The sequence below is a fragment of the Aethalodelphis obliquidens genome, unplaced genomic scaffold, assembly GCF_003676395.1.
Source record: "Aethalodelphis obliquidens isolate GAN/ISIS:26980383/991018 unplaced genomic scaffold, ASM367639v1 scaffold12, whole genome shotgun sequence".
Taxonomy (NCBI): domain Eukaryota; kingdom Metazoa; phylum Chordata; class Mammalia; order Artiodactyla; family Delphinidae; genus Aethalodelphis; species Aethalodelphis obliquidens.
This window is the reverse complement of record NW_020837956.1, coordinates 6989874-7001793: the sequence shown is the minus strand read 5'-3', so window position 1 is coordinate 7001793 and position 11920 is coordinate 6989874. Positions and strand designations below refer to the sequence as shown.

General features: G+C 49.1%; 1 pseudogene; it reads right to left on the bottom strand.

Annotated features, from left to right (window-relative positions):
* Positions 1-2054: 2054 nt before the first annotated feature.
* On the bottom strand, positions 2055-3701 carry LOC113624172 (tigger transposable element-derived protein 1-like; annotated as a pseudogene).
* Between the last annotated feature and the right edge of the window lie 8219 nt (positions 3702-11920).

Sequence of the window (11920 nt, the reverse complement as noted above, 5' to 3'; positions counted from 1 at the left end):
CTGAGAATTGCATAGCTCCAAGGTTTTCCCCAACCTCCCTTGTCTTAAAGGCAACTTAGTTATTGCCAAGTACCACTTATGGGGCACTTTGCATGAATGGCCTTGCCCCTGCAGCTGTTTTCTCAAGGTTTGTGTCTTATCTCCCAAGGTGCTTCTTTTATCTCTCACAACATCTAGAAGGCGCTCAGTAGACTCACAGATTCATTGATTGGTAGGCCTAGTGCAGAGATGACGTCAAAAGGGAAAGGGCATGTTAAAAGGATTTTAAATATTATTGCTACCTAAATTCATAGACACTTTCTTTGGAGGTCTTTAAAACACAGGGCTAGCCTCTCTAATTACGCCCTATCTCCATGCCTGTCATGTACCTACAAACGTCTCCTTAATCACATTCAACCTACCTACTTGCCTCCCTGATATTATGACTTTCCAGACTGCTAGATAAACACCAATCCATTTAACATCTATATCTTGGGCACCAATGCACAGGTGTGTGTGTGTGTGTGTGACATAAGGGGAGGAAGGTGTTGTAAGGAGATGCATACCCGTGCCCAGTCCACTAAGCGCGTGTGGCTATCGAGCACTTGGATTGTGGCCAGTCTAAATGAAGACATGCTGTGAGTGTAAAATCCACACTGGATTTAATGATTTAGTGCAGAAAAACAAAGAATGTAAGATAGCTCATTAATATTGAATATACAACAAAAAGATAATATTTTAGATATAATGGATTAAATAAAATATACTAACTTCACTCGTTTCTTTTTACTCATTAATGTGGCTACTAGAAAGTGTTAAGATACACGTGTGGCTCACGTTATATTTCTATCGGACATGACCAACCTTTAGAGGGGGTCTAACCCGGGAAGGGAACAGACTTGTGAACAAGCCACGCAAGTAGGACCCAGAGTGTGGGGAGCGGCATCTCCCTCAAAACCTTAGTCTTATGGATCTTAATTTCTTTATCCATTTTCTCCATATTTGGTCCTTTAACTTGTCCAACCCAGTAACTATTTATATCTCCCATTCCACCAACCGATTCAAACACATGCAGTTCAGAATGCAAGTCAAAGGCATCCTCGACCCATACCTGCCCACCACACATGCCTCTTGTCTGATTCCCTTTTCTTTTTATTGCTGATTTTGCCCAACTGCTGCCTTATCAGCCACAGGACAAAGCACCTGGCACAGGGTAGTCCCTCAACAAGGACGTGAATGTGGGGCTGAAAAATGGGTAAATGAATGTACAAAGTGCATAATGCAGATACGTGTGTGTGCGTGCGCACGTACACACACACATACACAGAGTCTTGTATTTCTTGTTTCATATACACGTCTTGTGTCTTTAGCTAGCTGTAAGACTTCTGCCTTAGGACTTTACTTAAGCTTTAGCCATACTGTTTTTATGCTAGATACTCAATACATTCTTGTTGGCTAATTAATTCTTTTCTTTTTCTAAAGCCAAGGAGAAATCACTTCCTTCATAAAGTCTCTATCGTCTCCTTCCACACTGCTCTTCCTCCTGATTCCCATCGACAGCCTATTCTATACTGTGTGACAATTATGTCTTGTGTTTTCTTTTTGTTTCATGAATGAATCCTGCACTCCCTTTTGGTCTCCCCTCTACCCACACTCCCAGTCAACTGTAAGCTTCTTTGAAGCCTGAAACTATCTTCTCTTAAAGCTCTAGCACAGAGCTTAGCCCATGGTAATTGTTCAATAAAGACTTGCTGGTTGGTTGCTTAGGGGGATATACCTATAAGAGTCTTGTGATATATAATAGGAAACACATAGACATACCTCAGAGATATTGTGGGATCAGTTCCAGTCCACCACAATAAGTTGAATATCACAATAAAGTGAGTCAAATGTTTTTGATTTCCTAGTGCATATAAAAGCTATATTTACACTATACTGTAGTCTAAGTGTGCAATAGCATTATGTCTAAAAAAATGTACATGCTTTAGTTAAAAAAATACTTGACTGCCAAAAAATGCTAACCATCACCTAAGCCCTCAGTGGGTTGTAACCTTTTTGTTGGTGGAGGTTTTGCCTCAGTGTTGACTGATCTGGGTGTGGTTGCTGAAGGCTGGGTGGCTGTAGCAACTTCTTAAATAAGACAGCAACGAGGTTTGTCGCATCAGTTGACTCTTCCTTTCCTGCATGATGTCTCTGTGGCAGGCAATACTGTTTGACAGCATTTTATCCACAGTAGAACTTCTTTCAACTAAGTTTATCAACTAAGTTTACAACATAACCTAAATCTTTGTCATTTCAACAATCTTCATAGCATCTTCACCAGGAGTAGATGCCATCTCCAGAAACCGTTTTCTTTGCTCATACATAAGAAGCAATTCATCATTAAAGTCTTACCATGAGACTGCAGCAATTCAGTTACATCTTCAGGCCCCACTTCTAATTTTGCTATTTCCACCACATCTGCAGTTACTTCCATCACTAAAGTCTTAAACCCCTCAAAGTCATCCATGAGGGTTGGAATTAACTTCTTCCAAACTCCTGTTAATGTTGATATTTTGACCTCTTCCCATGAATCACAAATGTTCTTTATGGCATCAAAAATGGTGAATGCTTTCAGAAGGTTTTCAATTTACTTTGCCCAGATTCCTAAGAATAATTACTATCCATAGCCTTATGAAATGTTTTTCCTAAATAATAAGACTTGAAAGTCAAAATTACTCCTTAATCCATGGGCTGCAGAATGGACGCTGTATTAGCAGGCATGAAAACGACGTGAATCTCATTGTACATCTCCATCAGAGCTCTTGGGTGAGCAGGTGCATTGTCAATGAGCAGTCGTATTTTGAAAGGAATCTTTTTTTCTGAGAGTAGGTCCCAAAGGAGGGCTTAAAATATTCAGTAAACCATGTTGTAAATAGATGTGCTGTCATCCAGGCTTTGCTCTTCCGTCCATAAAGCACAGGCAGAGTAGATTTAGCATACTTCTTAAGGGCTCCAGGAGTTTTTGAATGGTAAATGAGCATTGGTTTTAACTTAAAGTGACCAGTGGCACTGGCTCTTTACAGCAGAGTTAGATTGTCTTTCGAAGATTTGAAGCCAGGCCTTGACTTCTCCTCTCTAGCTATGAAAGTCCCAGATGACATCTTCTTCCAGTATAAGGCTGATTCGTCCACATTGAATATCTCTTGTTTAGTGTAGCCACCTTCGTGATTATCTGAGCTAGATCTTCTAGATAACTTGCTGCAGCTTCTCCATCAGTACCTGCTGCTTCACCTTGCACTTTTAGGTTACGGAGATGGCCTCTTTCCTGAAGCCTCATAAAGCAAACTCTGCTCGCTTCAAACTTTTCTGCTGCAGCTTCCTCGTCTCTCTCAGACTTCAAAGAATTGAAGAGAGTTATGCCTCACGCTGGATTAAGCTTTGGCTTAAAGGGATGTTGTGGCTGGTTTAATCTTCTATCCAAATGACTAAAACTTTCTCCGTCTCAGCAGTAAGGCTGTTTTGCTTTCTTATCATTTATGTGTGTCCTGGAGTAGCACTTTTCATTTCTCTCAAGAACTTCTCTTTTCATTCAGAACTTTGCTGTTTGGTGCAAGAGGCCTGGCTTTTGGCCTATCTTGGCTTTTGACATGCCTTTCTCACTAACCTGAATCACTTCTAGCTTTTGATTTAAAGTGAGAGATGTACAAACTCTTCCTTTCACTTGAACACTTACATGCCATTGTAAGGTTATCAATTGGCCTAATTTCAGTATCATTGTGTCTCAGGGAATAGGGAGGCCCAAGGAGAGGGAGAAACGTGGGGGAGCAGTCAAAATACAACATTTATTAAGTTCAACATCTTTATGTGTGCAGTTCATGGCTCCCCAAAATAATTACAATAGTAACATCAAAGATCACTGGTCATAGACCACCATGACAAATTAATAATAATGAAAAAGTCTGAAATATTGTGAGAATTACCAAACTGTGATACAGTGACACAAAGTGAGCAAAATCCTTTTGGAAAAATGGCACCGATAGACTTGCTCAATGCAGGTTTGACACAAACCTTCGATTTGTAAAAAGGGCAATATCTGTGAAGCACAACAAAGCGAAGTGCAATAACACAAGGTATGCCTGTATGTTAGGTCTTGGCCCCTTTCCTGGCACAGAGGCTGGGAAACCCTTGGAATTTCCTAAGAGGTGAGAGCTAGGGAGGTGTCTTTTTTTCCATGAATGATGTGGCTTTTGGAAAGCCCTTAGGTAAACTAAGGATGGGGGTGCTGGTTGCCAGAAAAACCAATCATGTGATTAGAGGGTGGAACTTTCCATTTCACCCCTGACCTCCTGGGATGGGGGAGGGGAAAAGCTGGAGATTGAGTTCAATCAGCAATGGTCAGTGATTTAATCATTCTCACCTCTGTAACAGCAGCCTCCACAAAAACCTAAAAGGATGGGTTCGGATAGCTCCAGACTGGTGACCATACAGAGGAAATTCGGGGAGAGTGGTCCACCCAGAGACAGCATGGAAGCTCTGTGCCCCTTCCCGCATACCTTGCCCTATTCTTCTCTTCCATCTGGCTCTTCCTGAGTTATATCCTTTTATAATCAACCAGCAATCCAATAAGTAAAACGTTCCTCTTAATCCTGTAAGCCTCCCTAGCAAATTAATCAACACCGAGGAGGAGGTCATAGGCTCCAAACTATAGCCAGTTGATCAGAAGCACAGGTGACAACTTAGACTCGCAATCACCTCTGAAGTGTTTATGTGCTGAGGGGGGTTGGAGGCAGTCCTGTAGGACTGAGCCCTTAACCTGTGGGATCTAACTCTATTTCTAGGTAGTGTCAGAATTGAATTAACTGTCAATTTGAGTTAACAGACACACACTGGAGGACTTCAAAGGAGATGTATTTTGTAAGCTTGGTGCCTGGATTTCTTATCCCTTCTCTCTACCCCTAGCATTCACCTATGTCCATTAAAAATAAAAATAAGCCAAATAAAAATTACTTCAAAGGGTGAGGCCCCCTCCCCGCAACACACACACCCGGGGCTCCATGCACTGCCTGTCAATGGGTTTCTCCTTGCTAAGAACTCTCTTCACGAATGAATCAATTGGTCTGCTCAGAAACCAATCCCAGTAAGGTCATTTAACCTGGGGCTCCAGAAAGAGGCCTCCAACCAGGAACTTCTGCAAAAACAGGTGCTGATTAAGACCTCCCTAATCTGTATCAGCTCTTGCACGGACAAGGATGGCTGTGAGTGGCCCCAGCCAGGGCAGGGAAGGCAGGCGGGCCTCTGAGCAGTGGTGAGTTCCCGGCAGGGAGGACAGGAGACCTCAGAACGAACATGACACCATGCTCTTTACACACACAAAGCTCCTAGAAAGAGCCCACACATGCCAAAGTTTGGTCCCTCATGTTCACCAAGCCAGCAGACCAGGGCATAATCTCAGAAGACTCCACCTCCTGTGGCCTAGAGGCTGTCCCTGGGTCCTGCCCTCTGGCTTCCCAAGGCTCCTCTTATAGTCAGAGACCTCAGTGCTGGTCAACAGCGAGACACTGGGTGAGGGATGGCTGGAAGGGGAGGAGGGGCCCTGCTTCTGCAGTTGTATCTGGCCTCTTGACCTTCTTTACCACAAGGCCACTCCTGTTATCCTAACTCTCTTGAATTTCCATGGGGCTATGGGTGCCTTGCCCACAGAGTGACAGCCCCATGGCATCAACCAAAGAACGTGTTTGGAATAGGAGAGAGACTAGGCTTTGGCCCACAGGTGCTCCCTGGGCCACCAGTAGACTATTGCTGGGAATGCTCAGTGAAGCCGGCCATAGCCCTGAAATCAGGCCTAGGATTCTCCGACCTTCTTTAAGGGAGCATCAGGTCCCTTACCCAGCATCTCAGATCCTACAGGGCCTAGACCCGACGGGCCCGAGAGAACAGTGCTCCTCTAAGCTACACCCCACCTATCTCCGGGACCCCTCCCTCTTGGCCCCAGTAATGTCTTCTAGACTGAAATAACCAGGTTCACCAAATGTCACAGGGATGAGCCTTAGAGCTGTCTTTTTCTCAGAGGTCTCTGTACCCAGGTGTGGAACCCTGATGTGGTTTTGAGGGTTTTGAGGGCTCATCCCTGACTCACTTTCAATTTTACCCAGGCCCTTAGAAGACTTCACAGCACGGGTACTAACCCATTAGGAAACTTGAAGGCTATGGTCAGCTCCAGACTTTGCTGGCATTTGGGGGGTTGCTCTGGCTGTCCCAGAGATGGTGGAGCCGCCAGGGACCCCAACAGAGGCATGCGTGACAGCTTATTCACCATCCACTCACCTCCCCTCTGTGCTGTGAGGGGGATGGGTCTTCAGGCTCTCCAGGAAGGCCAACCCCTAAAGCTGCTGTGATGTTTGGGATCCCCCAGAGCTGTCCTTGGCGTTCTCAGGGGCCATCCTCCTTCACTACTGCCAGGGTCTCTTAAAGCCCTGGTGTATGAGAGGGCCCCGCACTCAGGAGAGAAGGGAGCCAGGAGCAAGGGGAGGAAAGGGAGAAAAAGGCCAAGCATCTCCCAAGCCCAGGCACCAAGCGTGGTGATTTGCACCCTCTATGCCCCTGGCAGCACTCAGGAGAGCACCTCTCTCCTCTCTGGAGACCCCACTGGCTCTGTGGGAATATTCCCGGTTGTGCTGTGTACATAGTAAGTAGGCTGTAGTGGCAAAGGCAGGTTTGAGCTCACAGCCTCGATTCAAAAGGGCCATCCACATTCGAAACTCGGCAAGACTCTGAACAAATTTCTGAACAGCTCTGGGGCAGCCGAGATTGGGAAATTATGAGTGTACCCACCCTGAAAAGCTGCATGACATATGGAAACGTTCTGATCACCAGAACTTGGCTTGCTCTGCAGGTGCCGTGATGCTTCAGAATTTCTCACCAAGGCTCTGTGCTTCGTTCTTCTTGGGGCTAAAGCGAGGCTCTTAGGCCCAGAGACCTGCACGTAACCAGTGGGGACGTGTATCCCCTGTGGACATCGCTGCCATGTAGAAAAGTGGAGAATCACTGGACTGCACGCAATGCTCTGAGAGCAGGAGAGCCTATCTTGTTTCCAGCACCCTCCACAGGGCCAGCCACACGATAAGTACTCAACAAAGACCCGCTGATTATAATGCATCAGTCTCTAAATGGATTTGTTAGTGACCTCAGTATAGGAGACCCACAAACAGGCCTCTCCTGGCCATGAGAGGGACCACAGTGCACCCCCATGCTCCCCTTCCCAGGGAACAGGCCGAGTCAACAGAGCAGGGCAGGCAATAATATGGGTGATGGGAGATCTAGAATGAGGGCAGCTGGAGGTCTGGAGGTCGGCACCCAGCATGACCTGGAAAGCTGCTGAGCCCGTGAAGGGACCCAGGCAGCCACGGAGCCAGCATCACAGAGGACTGGCAGGCAGAGCAGGCACGGGGACCTTTCTGGGAGCGCCACTAGGATCCCAGGGAGGGCTCGGTAGGGAGCCCAGAGCAAGCTGCAACTCCAGATGAACTGGGCCCTGAGTGAGGCGGGGCAGGGCAGAGACTGAAGCTCCAGGGGCTGAGAGGAGCCTCAGAAGAGACGGCCTGCGGCCCAGCTGCTCGTCCAGAGCCCCTGAGTTGCAGCAGCGTGCGCCCTGGCATCCAGGTAAGCCTGAGCTGGAGGCTCTATTCCTGGCCCCTGCAGGAAGGTGACAGGGACGCGGCAGCAGGGCCTCTGCAAATCATTTCAATAGTCGGAGCCAAAGAACCACACTGACTGACCGCAAGAGAGGCCAGAAAGTAAACACACCACCTATGACCCGCGCCTTCAAGGGAACCCTGAGAGCCCCGGTCGGGCCAGCCGCGCACGCACCATCTCACCGTCCCGCGGCCTGACGTCCCCCTCAAGCTCCGCATTTCTCTTAGGCAACGACTTCAGCCCATGCTGAGTGCGTGTGCTCCTGGATGTGTGCACACACCCACCTCAGGCATTCGAAGAGCAACGGCTTATGTTCTTCACTGTCCTCACAGGCATTTCTATTGAAGTTACATTTTCCTCAACCTTTACTGCAGGTGAGAGAAATGCATAACTGGGCAGGATGGAATTACTGACACGTTCAGGATACATGAGGGACGTTAAAGGCACTGTTAGGATCTGACCACAGCCGCCAAGAATCTTTTCTATGATCATAAATGAGACAAGCGCGAAGCCACGAAGGCGACAGAAAAATCCCAGCACGAGCCAGGGCAGGTGTTTCCCTGCTGCAGTTAATGACCCTGGGGGAGTTTGCCGCAGACCCAGAACATGTGCAGGTGCCCCTGGCCCCGGGCTCGGAGGGCCAGGGAGCCTCAGGGTGGGTCACTCATTCCCGATGTCCGTTCTTACCTGCGATTTCCCGGCTGGGGCCCCTGCCTGGGAAGCATGGCCTCCTGGCATTCATCTGTGGGAACCCCTGCCAGCCTCCGAGTCTCCCAGGCTCAGGCGGACCCTCTTCCTCCTGGGCAGGAAGCAGCCGTAGCCCCTCCGCTCCACAGTGCTTTTGCATAGCGGGGGATCTCCTGGTTTCGCTGCAGGGCGCACGCTGCTCACACAGGCAAATCTTTCACTGGGCTCTTATTAGCTACACCCTGGAAATACCTCAGCGAACAAGGGGGTACCTACTGCCTCTACTGTTCTTTACTTTCAAACGCTTCCTCCCTTCCTTCCAAAAGTACTCTGCTCTGACACTGGCAAGCAACTTCATATGATGGATACACCCCACTCTGTCATCCCTACAGAGACCCTCAAGGAGCAGTCAGCCCGAGAGAAGCTGTGAAGTCCACAGAGCTTAACTAGGGGTGCTTAGCATGTCTGTCCTTCTCCCCCTCCACTCCTCTCGCCCCGCCCGCACCCAGGGCTCTCCAGCCTCTGGGGTCTCACGCAATTGGAGAACTCAGAGGCATGGGGAAGGGATGAGGTGCAAGGGGGGAGGGCTGCGGCTTCAGCGCTAGGCCTGAAGGCAGATTCCAAGCAGTGGAGGCTTCAGGGATGGGCCTTCGCTCCAGGCGCTCCACAGCTGAGGCCGGACAGGGAATTCAGCCCACCCCCTGCCCCCCTCATTGTAGGCTAGTCAGACTGAGGGGGTGCGGCTCCCTCAGCCTGCCAGGAGCCGATGGGGAATGCGGAGGCTCTGGGACCTAGGGCAGACCCGCCTAAATGTCCTCGCCTTTCCCCCCCACTCCTCAGAGAGAACTCCAGTTCCTAGGCTCTCATGGCCATGTGGACCAAGCTAAGAGTCAGGGGAAATGACACCCCCATGTTCTAAGGCCCCTCATTGAACCAGGGTGTCATGGTTTGGTTTGGAGCTCTCCCCTAAGCTCCCAGATAAACATAGGTGGAGAGTCCACAGGCACCAATTCATAGCAGGAAGGGGCTTTAATGGTGGGAAGCTCTGGGCCAGGGGTCTTCTGGGAAATCCAGGGGGAGGCAGGAAAGGCTCCCAAGGCTTTTGGCTTTTCTATCTCAAATGCCACCTGCACTCACCCCAGGATGGCCCTCCTGCTGCCATGATGCTAAGCCCACCCAGATGATTCTTACTTCACCCCAATTCAACACAACCCTGTCTACCCCACTCATTTGCTGCATGGCCTCCAAGATCTGTCCACTTTCTAAGCCTGTTTCCTCATCAGTAAAATGGTGAAGATAGTAGCAGTGCTTCCTTCAGGGCTATGACGATTAAATTTCATGTGATGCACCTGGAGCAGTGGCTGACACACAGCAATTACTCACTGAATGTCAGCTGTTGTGGTTGGTGTTACAACTGACGCTTGAACGACATGGGTTTGAACAGTACCGGCCCACTTATACGTAGATTGTTTTCAATTGTAAACAGTACAGTACTGCACCATCTAGGCTTGGTTGAATCTGAGGAGGCAGAGCTGAGGATATGAATACGGAGGGCCTACTATAAGTTATACGTGGATTTTCCTCTGTGTGGAGGGCCAGTGCGCCTAACCCTCAAGTTCAAGGGTCAACTGTATTAGTATCATCATCGTTATTCTCCCTGGGTGAGCTCTGGGTTCTCCACTGACAGTTACCTTTTATGTGCAATCTTGGGCCTTATGGGCCTGGAGCCGGTGGGGAAAGGGAGCTGGGACCACGGAGCACTATTTATTGCTATTTGTTCGCACCGTTGCCAACTCCTTTCCACTGAGCACCCACTCCATGCCGGCGATGGCATCTAGACAGGACTTCCCAAATGTTAGTGTGGAGACCTTGCTGAAGCACAAAACACTGGGCCACGCCCTCGGAGTTTCTGTTTAAACTTGCATTTCTCCCTGGTTCCCAGGTGGGGCCGATGCCGCTGGTCTGGGGACCACCCTTTGAGAACCACTGCTCTAGGATGCCGGAGGCATCCGCTTTGTCACTGCTGTGCCCCCGGCACAGTTCTCAGCACAAAGTAGGTGTTCAGTTACCACCCGATGCTTTGTTCGTGCCTTGCCTACTCTGTGGTCAGCTGGCACACCGCCTCCTGGCTTGGGGCAGCCGGACCCTCATTTGAGAAGCATGCGATCTGACTACTCAAGCGGCAGGGAGACCACTCAGTGCTGAACCTCCGCAGAGAGCCTCCAACAGAACTGGAGGCCAGCCCACACCCGCTGGCGAAGCTCCCCACCCTGCCACACCCGGCACAGGCTCCCCACAGCTGTCTGCCACAAGTAATCCGTGACATGTCCCGCATTCTTAACTGTCCCCGAGACAGAATGGAGCTGAGGTGAAAGGCAGATAGTGAGAATGGGGAAGGCAGGCAACCTGATGCCAGTGACAGCAGTGCTCAGCCTTTCAATAACCCACCAAAGTCTTCTAGCCTTTTTTTTTTCTTCTCCTTCCTTTTTTCTTTCCCTCCTTCTTCCTCCTGCTCCTCTGCCTCTTCTTCTTCTTTTTATATACAGTTGACCCTTAAATGACAGGGGTTAGGGGTGCCAACCCCAGCACAGTCAAAAATCCGTGTATAACTTATAAGTTAACCCTCTGGACCCACAGTTCTGCATCCACAGACTCAACCAGCCACAGATCGTGTCGTACTGTAGCATTTACTGAAAAGAATTTGCATGTAGGTGGAACCGCACAGTTCAAACTTGTGTAGTTCAAGGTTAACTGTACTTTTTATTGGTTCCCAGTTTTTCACTTTTATCTTCTAAAATGTCTTCAACCATGACAAGGCACCCCCATGACCAATGATGAGATTTAGGAGTTCCTCACTGAGATAGAGGTTTAGCAGACCTTGGAGGATGTAACGCCTTCCAATCTGCTGCCTCCATCACATCTGCCTAAATCTTCCTTTGTAACATGACTCCATCCTGCATCCCAAACATTAGGCTCCCATGAGCCTCCACCCACCACATTCCCCATGAACTCAGCTCATTTTTATGATCATGGTAGACTCTTGCTCTGTCTCCAGGGAGGTCTACATGATTCTCCTTGTTGGAGCAAGTCCTCAGGAGAAAATGCCAGTGCAGCAGAATAGAACAGTGTCACCTATTCTCTTCTTGGGAAACAAAGTGAGGAAAAGCAGGGCCAGATGAAGACAGGTGGATTAGGTGATGGAGAAGCCGTTTCTGCTGAGGGTCAGAAGGTTGACGGGGAAAGCCTGGGGTGGGGCCGAAGTGGAGTGGCTGCCAAGGGCCCCTCAGATGAGCTTCTGCAGGGCCCCTGGGGATGAGTGTGAGAGCCTAGCAAGCAGGAAATACATAAAGGCTGCCTGGCCCCAACTCCCCCACCAGAATTAACCAAGAGAACAGGCCTGCACTGTGCTATGAGCCCGCGGCAGGTAGGGGTACATGGAGCAGGGGAGGCCCTCTTCCCCTGACTCCAGGGCTGGGCTCCTGGAACCCCGCAGGGAAAGTGCCCTCTCAGAGCAGTCAGTGATGGCCTTCTGGGCATAAGCATAAGGTGGTCCAAGGGTCCGCTCTGAAGGACAATACAC